The 13704-nt window shown below is 46.0% G+C and overlaps 1 non-coding gene across 1 annotated transcript; it reads left to right on the top strand.

The window, feature by feature from the left end:
- Positions 1-12396: 12396 nt before the first annotated feature.
- TRNAS-GGA (transfer RNA serine (anticodon GGA)) lies at positions 12397-12471 on the top strand. The gene has a single exon. It is a non-coding gene; the product is annotated as a tRNA-Ser (tRNA).
- The last annotated feature ends 1233 nt before the right edge of the window (positions 12472-13704 follow it).

Below are 13704 nucleotides of genomic sequence, written 5' to 3'. Positions count from 1 at the left end.
TGTCATTTCCTTCGGCGTGCGGCCTGTGCAAGGTTTTTTTCCATCGTTCGATCAAGCTTCACGCTGCTCGTTTGAAGCGCTTAGCGCTTCATTTGATGACGAGCTTGCGGCATGTTAAGAAGCTATTGAAGAAACAATGCTCCGTGGCACATTGCGATAGCCTAGACTGTACCGTCGATGTCTCACTGCACCGCTTCACCCTCGACATTCACAGGTAAGCTCTGGTCAGTGTCGTCTGCTCCAGGTATGCGCAGTAGCTTCCGATATGCTTTTGTCGGTCTGCTCGCGCCTATTTCATAGCTGTAGTCATTTCGTGCGTACTTGGCTTTATGTTTTCGGTGATATTTATTTAAACTGCAGGGCACACACTTGCAGTCCTAAGGTGTGCGTAAGAGGCCGACCATTTGTCTTATTTATAGTGAGTTTTGTGCAGCCGACTGTGATACCGGGCTTTCAGGAGCAACCACGTGCCTGCTACTGGCCACAAGGCCAAGTTAGAATCAACTGTTCTGCCTGACAGCTCTCAGCACGAAATTACTTGGTTTTCAAACACCACGAAGCCAATTTGTGGATCCCCTCGCAACCGGGAGTATCGAAATTCAGCCACGTGTAGGTGGCGGCCTTCAGGGTGTCTTGATTGAATGCGCTCAGCAGGAGTATTGCCTACCTTCTACATATACATGACCGTCAAGGTACTTTTAAAGGTACTTCGCTGCTTCGCTCTCGTGACTCTGAGCATAGAAAATCAGCTAGCCGGGTGGCATGAGGACGACCGCAACTGCACTCTGAGGAGCGGAGGCTTGGCGCGCATTTACTGCCATAGTTGAGATATAATGCACAGCACTTAGCACTAAAACAAATGTCGTTTGGAGTACTTGGTATTCATTTCGGTGCAGTTATATAACGCGCATGTTGCATCATGTCCAGGTGCAAAACGTGGGTGCAGTTCTGCCGCCACGTCAACCTGGAGAAGGCGCTATGGCAGCTGCGAGGATTTGTTCCAAGCACCTCGAACCGTCTGCGTGTCTGCGTTCAGGATGGCAGCGCCATGATGCTTTGCCTACTCGAGGAAGCATTGACGGTATATTTTTTAAATAAGACCTTTAAGATATACGCCGCTCTTCAAATGCCGACTTGTGCCAAGAATTGAAGTTTTTTCTTCCTACTTTTAAACACTCCAGCGCCTTTTGTAAAAATAATTATTTACAAAATATTTACAAAATACCTAACCTAACCTAACCTAATCTAACCAAACCCGGTGGTAAACAATTTTATTTCGTTCATCATCATCATCATCATCATCAGCCTGGTTACGCCCACTGCAGGGCAAAGGCCTCTCCCATACTTCTCCAACAACCCCGGTCATCTACTAATTGTGGCCATGTCGTCCCTGCAAACTTCTTAATCTCATCCGCCCACCTAACTTTCTGTCGCCCCCTGCTACGCTTTCCTTCCCTTGGAATCCAGACCGTAAACCTTAATGACCGTCGGTTATCTTCCCTGCTCATTACATGTCCTGCCCATGCCCATTTCTTTTTCTTGATTTCAACTAAGATGTCCTTAACTCGCGTCTATTCTCCTCATCCAATCTGCTCATTTCTTATCCCTTAACGTTACACCCATCATTCTTCTTTCCATAGCTCGTTGCATCGTCCTCAATTTAAGTAGAACCCTTTTCGTAAGCCTCCAGGTTTCTGCCCCGTATGTGAGTACTGGTAAGACACAGCTATTATACACCTTTCTCTTGAGGGATAATGGCAACCTGCTGTTCATGATCTGAGCATGCCTGCCAAACGCACCCTAGCCCATTCTTATTCTTGCCATTATTTCCGTCTCATGATCCGGATTCGCCGTCACTACCTGCCCTAAGTAGATGTATTCCCTTACCACTTCCAGTGCCTCGCTACCTATTGCAAATTGCTGTTCTCTTCCGAGACTGTTAAACATTACTTCAGTTTTCTGCAGATTAATTTTTAGACCCACTCTTCTGCTTTGCCTCTCCAGGTCAGTGAGCATGCATTGCAATTTGTCCCCTGAGTTACTAAGCAAGGCAATATGATCAGCAAATCGCAAGTTACTAAGGTATTCTCCATTAACTTTTATCCCCAATTCTTCCCAATCCAGGTCTCTGAATACCTCCTGTAAACATGCTGTGAATAGAATTTTAGATCGTATCTCCCTGCCTGACGCCTTTCTTTATTGGGATTTTGTTGCTTTCTTTATGGAGGACTACGGTGGCTGTGGAGCCGCTATAGATATCTTTCAGTATTTTCACATACGGCTCGTCTACACCCTAATTCCGTAATGCCTCCATGACTGCTGAGGTTTTGACAGAATCAAACGCTTTCTCATAATCAATGAAAGCTATATATATGGGTTGGTTATTTATTCATTTATTTATTTCACAAGAACCCTAAAGGCCCTCTAGGGAGGGTATTACGTAGGGTAAAGGTTACATCAGTGAGGTGAACAGTGCGTAAATGTAAATACAATGGAAAAAGAAAACTGGGACAAAATTAATTAAAGTGCATCAACGTACAAACACAAGAAAGTAAATAAAATATAATGATAGTTATCAGTACAGTAACTCTAAATGATTTGTACAAACGGTGACACTGTCGTGGAGGCTTTGGTTATCGGCGCATTAAAAAAATCTGTTTACAAATCAGAGAGTGAAACGTGATATATTAGGTATGCATGGTACTGCGTAGAGCGTCTGTAAATTTTGAGGCATTTGTTTCGGTGCCAATGTGCGATGGCAGATTATTCCACTCTTTCGCGGTGCGAGGTAAAATGACTGACCAAATGCAAGGGAATGACACATTATGCATTTGACTGTGCAAGAATGGTCCTGACGCGGAAAAAATGGCAAAGCGTTCACACATGAACTCGTTATGAAGAGGTACGTGATAGTAGAGCTTATGGAATAGTGTTAAACGAGATATATTACGGTGAAGTGACAAAGCTTCAAGCTCGGCGCGATTTTTTAATGCTGTTACACTGGTTTCTCGTTAATAATCTGAAAAGATGAAGCGTACAGCACGCTTCTGCTTCTCGGTCAGTTATTAGGTATGCCTGATGCGGATACCATATGGCTGACGCGTACTCTAGTTTAGGACGTATTAGTGTTGTGTATGCCAATTTGCCTAAGTGTACGGGAGCATGTTTGAGGTTATGTTTAAGGAAACCAAGCGAACGGTTTGCAGAAGCGAGGATATGGTTAATGTGATTATTCCGCGTCAAGTTAGGGGTTAGGTGTACACCAAGATATTTGTAGCTGGAAACTTGTTCAACAAGGCTGTCGTTCAAGATGTAAGGTGTTGATGTTCGGGGCGTCTGATTAGTAAAAGACCTGAATTTAGTTTTAGTAAGATTTAGAGGCGTTAGCCAAGTTGAACACCATACGTTTATTGTGTTTAGGTCAGATTGAAGAATGTCATGATCACAGTTAGAGTGAATATTACGATATGTGACGCAATCATCAGCAAATAGTCTGATAGTGGATTCGATGCCGTCTGGTAGATCATTAATATAAATTTGAAAAAGTAGGGGCCCCAGCGCACTTTCCTGTGGTACACCAGATGTTACGGGGACTAGAGATGAGTTGTGATTGTTAACCGATGTAAATTTCATCCTGTTAGAAAGTCTTTTATCCATGTGACAACAGTAGTGTCAATGTTCAGCTGTGTAAGTTTGTGACTAAGTCGATGATGAGGGACACGGTCGAATGCTTTTGAATAATCTAGGAATACGGAATCTACTTGAATTCCGGTGTCTATTGATGAATGTATGTCGTGAATAAAGCCAGCGAGCTGAGTGTCACATGAATAGCCTCTGCGAAAACTGTGCTGTTGCTTAAATATGAGGTTATGTTCTTCAAGGTAGTTAATGACCTGGGAATGTATAATAAGTTCGACTAATTTACAAATGTTACTTGTTAAAGAAATTGGTCGATAGTTAAGTGGTGAAGAACGATCCCCAGACTTGAAGAATGGCACTACCTTAGCCACCTTCCAATCGTAAAGGAACAACGCCTGTTGATAGCGATTGTGAAAATAAGACGGACACTATTGGGAAGATGCTTGGGGCAATAAATTTTAGAATTGTTTTATTTAAGCCAGTATTATCAGCGGTAGATGAAATCTTAAGATTAGTAAGGAGAGAATAAATTCCAGAATCGGTAACTATTATTTCCGGCATAAACGAATCAGTGCGAGTCATGGTGGCTAACGGTTCTAAACATTCGCGGGTGAATACCGATGAAAATGTTTCGTTCAGTAGTTGGGAACAATCCGTGTCAGTTATCGCTGCGCCGTCATGATCAGTAAGGACGATGTCAGGATTATGCTTGGGATTATTGACACGCCAAAAGCGCCGAGGGTTAGTTGTTAACATCGATGACAGGTCCCGTTTATAGATTTGTCTGCGCGTGGCTTTGAGTAATCTTTGGTATTCTTTGTCACATGCTATGTACCGACGCCAGGATTCAGATGATCTATTTCTGTCAGCTTGCCTGAATAATCTGTTTTTTCTTGTTATTTAGGCGACGAAGGTTCAGCGAAAACCAAGGAGCAGTGTTATCGGATTTTATGGAAATGACCGGGATGTATTTATCTATGATATTAGTGAGTGCGTTTTTAAGTAGTAACCAGTTTTCTTCTATTGTCCGCAACGAGTAATCTCTCAAAAAGACGATAGAAAAAAGCGATAGTTCATTGTTAATACGATCAAAGTTGGCTCTTTTGTAACACTTAATCTGCTTGCTGATAATTTGCCTTTTGATAGGTGAAGGAACGAAGCGATCAGTTAAAACATCACGATCGGATATACCACTAATATGAGTTATTTCAGAACATATATCTGGATTGTTCGTTAGGATCAAATCAAGAATATTAGAAGAGTGCGCAGAACATCGCGTCGGGCTTGAAATTAACTGGGTTAGGCTGAAAACGAGAGAACACTGGAGGAACTGTGTGCTACAGGTTGATTGCACGGACCATGCTACGTCTGGGAAATTAAAATCACCAAAAATGATTACATTAGAATGTGGAAACCAATGAGTGAGTTCGATAAAACTGCGATGAAATTCTGCTGCGAACCTATGAGTGAGGTCCGGTGGGCGATAAAAGACACCAATAATTACGTTACTTGAACTGAATTTAAAACAAGTTACGACGCATTCAAGGAAAGTGCTAATAACCACGGGCACTACAATATACTGTCTGTTTATTGCAAGAAGGACACCACCACCTCGACGATTTTTCCTATCGCAACGAAAGATATTAAAATCAGCTTCACAAACGAATATGTTTTCATTAGGAGTAGCATCGTTCAACCAAGTTTCAGTTAATGCTATTACTGTTGCCGATGTTGAGTCGATTAGTGAAGATAGTGCGACATTTTTAGATATAACGCTTCTAATGTTAGTGTATAGAAAGCAGCAACCGTCCTCAGTACTAATCGTACTATTTGTTATTGTTTGTGGAACCTTAGGTGATGTTGAAAGGTTGGCGCCATGTCAAACTGGAGACAACCGGAGAAACGAGCTTCGCACAATTTGTTTGAGTGTCCCATACGTACACTTCCTTGTTAATCTTTAGTTTGTTAAAGACAAGGCTTACACGCTCTTTTTCTTTCTTTATGGTTTTTGAGAACTACCAAAGTTTACGTCTTTTATCGCGAACCGCCTCGGAGTAATCACGAGAAATGCCAAAGTTAGTATCTTTCAGCTTGTGGCCATTACTAAGCACTGTTTCGATTTCTTTTTCATTGAAAAACTTCACAATAATTGGTCGAGTGCGTTGATTTGAAAATCGTCCGAGGCGATGCGCGCGTGCGATTGAAGCTTTTGATACTCCTAGTTGGTCTTTGCAGAATTTAGTTACTGTTTGCTCGGACGTTTCCCAGTCTTCCGAATCACCCGTATCTTGTATGCCATAAAAGAGAAGATTAGAGCGCCTCGAGCGGTTTTCCAAATCGTCTATTTTGTCGTGCATCATCGATATATCATGTTCGCTGCTGCTGCTGCTGCTGCAAGACTGAGGCGACACTCCTGATGCAAATTTTGATTCTAAATCCTGGATTTGATTTTGCATTTTTGCTAGATTTACGTCTTGGCTTGAAATTGGTCTCTCTGAGGAAAGTGACTCAAGTTTACCTTCAACTTCGTGTACGCGTTTAGTTAGTAATTCACGATCATTTTTTAGTCCAATGTGTATGTGTAACATTTTGTTCACTGATTCCAACAAGTTAGAATTGCTCGCTTCCAAGCGTTGTACGGCGCTGAATGCCATGTCAAGTTTTTCTTCTTGCGTTTTCGTCATTGGACCAGGATTCGCTTCAATGTCTCCGCCTCGCAATAACTGACGCAAACGATACAGTGCTGTACGCGCAAACCGCTTGATACTGTTGGACATATCAGAGGGCCATGACACCGCAATGAGACAAGGATTGTTGCTACGATAACATGAAGCTTCAAGGTAACTAACCTGTACGAGTGCAAACTGTGAGCGCAACATTCCAACAGCGGTGGTGTGGCCCGAAGTGTAGAAGAAGGGTGCGTGGTTATATGCAGGCAGGTCAGCTGACATGGTTCCGAGTTGCCAGCCGAGTGGATGACTATCAATTAGGCTTGGCGGCACGACATCTGATGGATCCCGGCCGCTTTTTGTAGAAAATGTCTCGCTGCTTGAGAGCTGGTTGTCGTAGCACAATCCGCTCGGCCGAGGCCCAGTCAGTGGTGCCGGTGACGTGGAACAGGACTGGCCAAGCAACGCCACGAACAGGACCTGTGCGAGTGCAAACTGTGAGCGCAACATTCCAACAGCGGTGGTGTGGCCCGAAGTGTAGAAGAAGGGTGCGTGGTTATATGCAGGCAGGTCAGCTGACATGGTTCCGAGTTGCCAGCCGAGTGGATGACTATCAATTAGGTTTGGCGGCACGACATCTGGTGGATCCCGGCCACTTTTTGTAGAAAATGGCTCGCTGCTTGAGAGCTGGTTGTGGTAGCACCATCCGCTCGGCCGAGGCCCAGTCAGTGGTGCCGGTGACGTGGAACAGGACTGGCCAAGCAATGCCACGAACAGGACCTGTACGAGTGCAAACTTTGAGCGCAACATTCCAACAGCGGTGGTGTGGCCCGAAGTGTGGAAGAAGGGTGCGTGGTTATATGCAGGCAGGTCAGCTGACATGGTTCCGAGTTGCCAGCCGAGTGGATGACTATCAATTATGTTTGGTGGCACGACATCTGATGGATCCCGGCCGCTTTTTGTAGAAAATGTCTCGCTGCTTGAGAGCTGGTTGTGGTAGCACCTTTCGCTCGGCCGAGGCCCAGTCAGTGGTGCCGGTGACGTGTAGCAGGACTGACCAAGCAACGCCACGAACAGGACCTGTACGAGTGCAAACTTTGAGCGCAACATTCCAAAAGCGGTGGCGTGGCCCGAAGTGTGGAAGAAGGGTGCGTGGTTATATGCAGGCAGGTCAGCTGACATGGTTCCGAGTTGCCAGCCGAGTGGATGACTATCAATTATGTTTGGCGGCACGACATCTGGTGGATCCCGGCCACTTTTTGTAGAAAATGTCTCGCTGCTTGAGAGCTGGTTGTGGTAGCACCATCCGCTCGGCCGAGGCCCAGTCAGTGGTGCCGGTGACGTGTAGCAGGACTGACCAAGCAATGCCACGAACAGGACATGTACGAGTGCAAACTTTGAGCGCAACATTCCAACAGCTGTGGTGTGGCCCGAAGTGTGGAAGAAGGGTGCGTGGTTATATGCAGGCAGGTCAGCTGACATGGTTCCGAGTTGCCAGCCGAGTGGATGACTATCAATTATGTTTGGCGGCACGACATCTGGTGGATCCCGGCCACTTTTTGTAGAAAATGTCTCGCTGCTTGAGAGCTGGTTGTGGTAGCACCATCCGCTCGGCCGAGGCCCAGTCAGTGGTGCCGGTGACGTGTAGCAGGACTGGCCAAGCAACGCCACGAACAGGACCTGTACGAGTGCAAACTGTGAGCGCAACATTCCAACAGCGGTGGTGTGGCCCGAAGTGTAGAAGAAGGGTGCGTGGTTATATGCAGGCAGGTCAGCTGACATGGTTCCGAGTTGCCAGCCGAGTGGATGACAATCAATTATGTTTGGCGGCACGACATCTGGTGGATCCCGGCCACTTTTTGTAGAAAATGGCTCGCTGCTTGAGAGCTGGTTGTGGTAGCACCATCCGCTCGGCCGAGGCCCAGTCAGTGGTGCCGGTGACGTGTAGCAGGACTGACCAAGCAACGCCACGAACAGGACCTGTACGAGTGCAAACTTTGAGCGCAACATTCCAACAGCGGTGGTGTGGCCCGAAGTGTAGAAGAAGGGTGCGTGGTTATATGCAGGCAGGTCAGCTGACATGGTTCCGTGTTGCCAGCCGAGTGGATGACTATCAATTAGGTTTGGCGGCACGACATCTGGTGGATCCCGGCCACTTTTTGTAGAAGATGGCTCGCTGCTTGAGAGCTGGTTGTGGTAGCACCATCCGCTCGGCCGAGGCCCAGTCAGTGGTGCCGGTGACGTGTAGCAGGACTGACCAAGCAACGCCACGAACAGGACCTGTACGAGTGCAAACTTTGAGCGCAACATTCCAACAGCGGTGGTGTGGCCCGAAGTGTAGAAGAAGGGTGCGTGGTTATATGCAGGCAGGTCAGCTGACATGGTTCCGTGTTGCCAGCCGAGTGGATGACTATCAATTAGGTTTGGCGGCACGACATCTGGTGGATCCCGGCCACTTTTTGTAGAAGATGGCTCGCTGCTTGAGAGCTGGTAGTGGTAGCACAATCCGCTCGGCCGAGGCCCAGTCAGTGGTGCCGGTGACGTGGAACAGGACTGGCCAAGCAATGCCACGAACAGGACCTGTACGAGTGCAAACTTTGAGCGCAACATTCCAAAAGCGGTGGCGTGGCCCGAAGTGTGGAAGAAGGGTGCGTGGTTATATGCAGGCAGGTCAGCTGACATGGTTCCGAGTTGCGAGCCGAGTGGATGACTATCAATTTTGTTTGGCGGCACGACATCTGGTGGATCCCGGCTACTTTTTGTAGAAGATGGCTCGCTGCTTGAGAGCTGGTTGTGGTAGCACAATCCGCTCGGCCGAGGCCCAGTCAGTGGTGCCGGTGACGTGGAACAGGACTGGCCAAGCAACGCCACGAACAGGACCTGTACGAGTGCAAACTGTGAGCGCAACATTCCAACTGCGGTGGCGTGGCCCCGCAGTTCCGCACATTTGTCTATCACCTCATTGATAGTGTGAATATGGTCTATTGTTGAATAGCCTTTACGGAATCCTGCCTCGTCCTTTGCTTGACAGAAGTCTAAGGTGTTCCTGATTCTATTTGCTATTACCTTAGTAAATAGTTTGTAGGAGACTGACAGTAAGCTGACCGGTCTATAATTTTTCAAGTCTTTGGCGTCCCGTTTCTTATGGATTAGGATTATGTTAGCGTTCTTCCAAGATTTCGGTACGCTCGAGGTCATGAGGCATTGCGTATACAGGGTGGCCAGTTTCACTAGAACAATCTACCCACCATCCTTCAACAAATCTGCTCTTACCAGATCCTCCCTGGCTGCCTTCCCGCTTTGCATAGCTCCCAAGGCTTTCTTTACTTCTTCCGGTGTTACCTGTGGGATTTCGAATTCCTCTAGACCATTCTCTCTTCCAGTATCGTCGTGGGTGCGACTGGTACTGTATAGATCTATATAGAACTCCTCATCCACTTGAACTATCTCTCCCTATTAGTAATGATATTGCCGGCTTTGTCCCTTAACGCATACATCTGATTCTTGCCAATTCCTAGTTTCTTCTTCACTGCGTTTAGGCTTCCTCCGTTCCTGAGAGCATGTTCAATTCTATCCATATTATACTTCCTTATGTCAGCTGTCTTACGCTTGTTGATTAACTTCGAAAGTTGTGCCAGTTTTATTCTAGCTGTAGGGTTAGAGGCTTTCATACATTGGCGTTTCTTGATCAGATCTTTCGTCTCCTGCGATACCTTGCTGGTATCCTGTCTAACGGAGTTACCACCCACTTCTATTGCACACTCCTTAATGATGCCCACAATATTGTCGTTCATTGCTTCAACACTAAGGTCCTCTTCCTAGTTAAAGCCGAATACCTGTTCTGTAGCTTGATTTGGAATTCCTCTTTTTTCCCTCTTACCGCTAAATCGTTCATCGGCTTCTTATGTATCAGTTTCTTCCGTTCCCTCCTCAGGTCTAGACTAATTCTAGTTCTTACCATCCTATGGTCGCTGCAGCGAACTTTGCTGAGCACGTCCACATCTTGTATGATGCCAAGGCTAGCGCAGAGTATGAGGTATATTTCATTTCTAGTCTCGCTGTTCGGGCTCCTCCACGTCCACTTTCGGTTATCCCGCTTGCGGAAGAAGGTATTCATTATCCCCATATTATTCTGTTCCGCAAACTCTACTAATAACTCTCCCCTCCTATTCCTAGTGCCTATGCCATATTCCCCCACTTCCTTGTTTCCAGCCTGCTTCTTGCCTACTTTGGCATTGAAGTCGCCCATCAGTATAGTGTATTTTGTTTTCACTCTACCCATCGCTGATTCCACGTCTTCATCGAAGCTTTCGACTTGCTGTTCATCATGACTGGATGTAGGGGCGTAGACCTGTACAACCTTCATTTTGTACCTCTTATTAGGTTTCACAACAAGGCCTGCCACCCTCTCGGTAATGCTATAGAGTTCCTATATGTTACCAGCTATATTCTTATTAATCAGGAATCCGACTCCTAGTTCTCGTCTCCGCTAAGCCCCGGAAGCACAGGACGTGCCCGCTTTTTAGCACTGTGTATGCTTCTTTCGGCCTCCTAACTTCAATGAGCTCTATCATATCCCATTTACTGCCCTCTAATTCCTCCAATAGCCCTGCTAGACTCGCCTCACTAGATAACGTTCTAGCGTTAAACGTTGCCAGGCTCATATTCCTATGGCGGCTCGTCCGGAGCCAGGGATTCTTAGCACCCTCTGCAGCGTCGCAGGTCTGACCACCGCCATGGTCAGTTGCTTCGCAGCTGCTGAGTACTGAGGGCCGGGGTTTGATTGTAGTGTTCATATAGGAGGTTGTGGCCAAGTTCTACACCAGGGTGGCCAATACTGCTCTGGTGAGGGAGTGCGTTACCGGTTCTGGTCACCGGGATCAGGCCACACTCCAGGCCTGTTTATGCAATTTTATAATCACGCGGATTTTTTTTAATCCGGTAGAAAATTGCGCGGCACCGGGATTCGAACCAGGGACCTCTTGCACGCTAGGCGGGTGTTCTATCTCTACGCCACCGCTGCACGCTAGATAAGCATTTTACGGTTAGATAAGCATTTTATTGTTAGATAAGCATTTTTTCAAGAGTAATGTCATATCTTAACCGCGTGCTGTGGAAAGTATAGTTTTTTGTAAATTATTAGCCATAAAGGTACTGACTTCTCTTTTCTCTTCGCAAAAATGGTGCCATTTCTGACACCTCAGGCGAACGCAGTAGCCACGTAGACTGTGCACCATCTTCGAGCGAAACTTCGGCGTGCTGGAGAACCAGGTGAGCAAGGTTGCATGCATACTGACATAAGTCTTTCACAAACGGTGATAGCTGAAAGCCAATTTGACTGCTTCCTATGATAGCTGCTCTCTCCGGTGAACCTTTTGCCAAGGGGTACATCTGTAGCCAGTCGTACCAGTCGCTGCAACTCTTATTTTGAATATGTTGGAGTAGCCCGATAGGTATGGTTCAGAAATAGGCTACAATTCCTTGACTCCGCGCTGTGGAGATTCAGATGGTGCCAGATTTACGGCGAACTAAGGTCGTTCCCACGCCAGTGGCTTGATGATGGTTCAGTTTAAGTGTTAATTCAGCTCGTAGGGCTTAGTTATCTGTTGGGTTTCTGACTTCACTTTCAGAACTGTGGTGTCACTGTATTTTGTTCTATCCTGTGGTCGCAGCTGACCACACGTATGTACAACCAAGCTCAAAAGCAAGCACTCCATCTCTGGAACCTGACACGGCAGGAGAGGTCACAGCACTGTCAGCGAGTGCTGATTTGTCACCCAGGAGCTCCGCTCAGCACTTCGCATTTTTCTCATGAAGGTTAGTGATTTTGAAACACTTTCACAATATTGCGCACTTTTTGGTGCTGGAAGATTACACGGAGCTATAACTAAACCAGACGCAGCTACTTATTGCTCTTCTGTCGATTCTCTATCCTTCTGGATCTTTCGCCAGCCCCATCAACGGAGAGAAGTAATTGATCAATTACTTCTCTCCACCTTGCGGGTTTCCGCAGAACTACTACGTCAACCACTTACCTTTGCTTCGTATGTTGTCGACAAATTCGACTTCGCCCTGCCATCTGCTAGCCGCCTGGTTAGCTCAGTCGGTAGAGCGGATGCCCCGGAAAGGCGGTGGTCCCGGGTTCGAGTCCCGGACCAGGACAAATTTTTCTTCAACTCTGAGGCTTTTCTTTCGAAGAACCCGTATGGGTTTCCTTTGTAGCAATTGCTACGAATCGGTGGATGTCTGGTTTTCCCTTTATCAATTTGCTTTTTACGTCATCGTTTTCTGTGATTTCCCTACTTTTCTTCCACCGCTCCACCAATCGCTACTAAGCTTGAGCCACTGGGCCCCCTTTCGCAGAAGCTTGTTGACATCATTGAATCTTCTATTGTGATGATGTCTTCTAAATAGGACGAAATTGTCACAATATTGAAGAGGCAAAACCAGAATTTTAAGCAACGCCACAAAGGACTAGAACAAATTGAAGGGAACAGCAAAATCGCAGATATTGCTGAGCTTCCTGCAGCTGGTGAGGAGCTGGAAGGGCGAGGAAGATGCCAGAACTTTGAAATTCATGGAATGTTTAATACAAACAATGGTGAACTATTAAGTAAGTAATGAAGTTGCCAAGGCGTTTAGCGAGCCGTAACTGACCTCTACTCGTATAGGAGCAATGCCCAGGTTTCCCACGAAGAAAGGCAAGGATGCGGGTAATATAATACGTTTTCTGTGTAAGAAGAGCGTGATAACTGGCTTTCCAAACGAAAGATACTCGCGGAAAAAAAATTATTGTCTGTTTATGGCCGAAAACCTGTCGAATGCAACCACGAAACAGTGGGCGAAGCAAATAGGCTATAAGTGTGCCTGGTGTAGAAACGGTAAGGTTTATCTCCGTGAACCAGATGGGTGCTCTGCTCGTGCGATCAAACAAGTGGACGACCTTGCGGGTCCAGTATACCCGTTCCTTTGTTGGTGCTCGCGTATTCTCATTATCTTCCACAGTCTACATATTTATTTATTTATTTATTTATTTATTTATTTATTTATTTATTTATTTACAAAGACCTTACAGGCCCCCGTAAGACCATGACATAAGGGGGGTATAAACCGAAACAGTACTATAACAGCTATTAAACATATGTAGCAAGTGGCACTTATACATTTCTAATACAAAGCATTCAAACACAAGAGATACAGCATACTTTCAAAATGTAACTGATGCGCAGTACAAACCAGAATGCAAATGTGAAATGACAATGAAAAGCAATAAGTCGGTGAACAGATCAAAAGGGTGTTATTGAAATATGACTGCTGACTTGACTGAGGAAGGAATCATGGTTTGTTAAGGAAGCGATAGTATCGGGCAAATCGTTCCACAGAGAAATGGCACCTG

The sequence above is a fragment of the Dermacentor andersoni genome, chromosome 3, assembly GCF_023375885.2.
Source record: "Dermacentor andersoni chromosome 3, qqDerAnde1_hic_scaffold, whole genome shotgun sequence".
Classification (NCBI taxonomy): Eukaryota; Metazoa; Arthropoda; class Arachnida; order Ixodida; family Ixodidae; genus Dermacentor; species Dermacentor andersoni.
The sequence above is the reverse complement of the archived record's forward strand: the minus strand, read 5'-3'. Positions and strand labels throughout refer to the sequence as shown.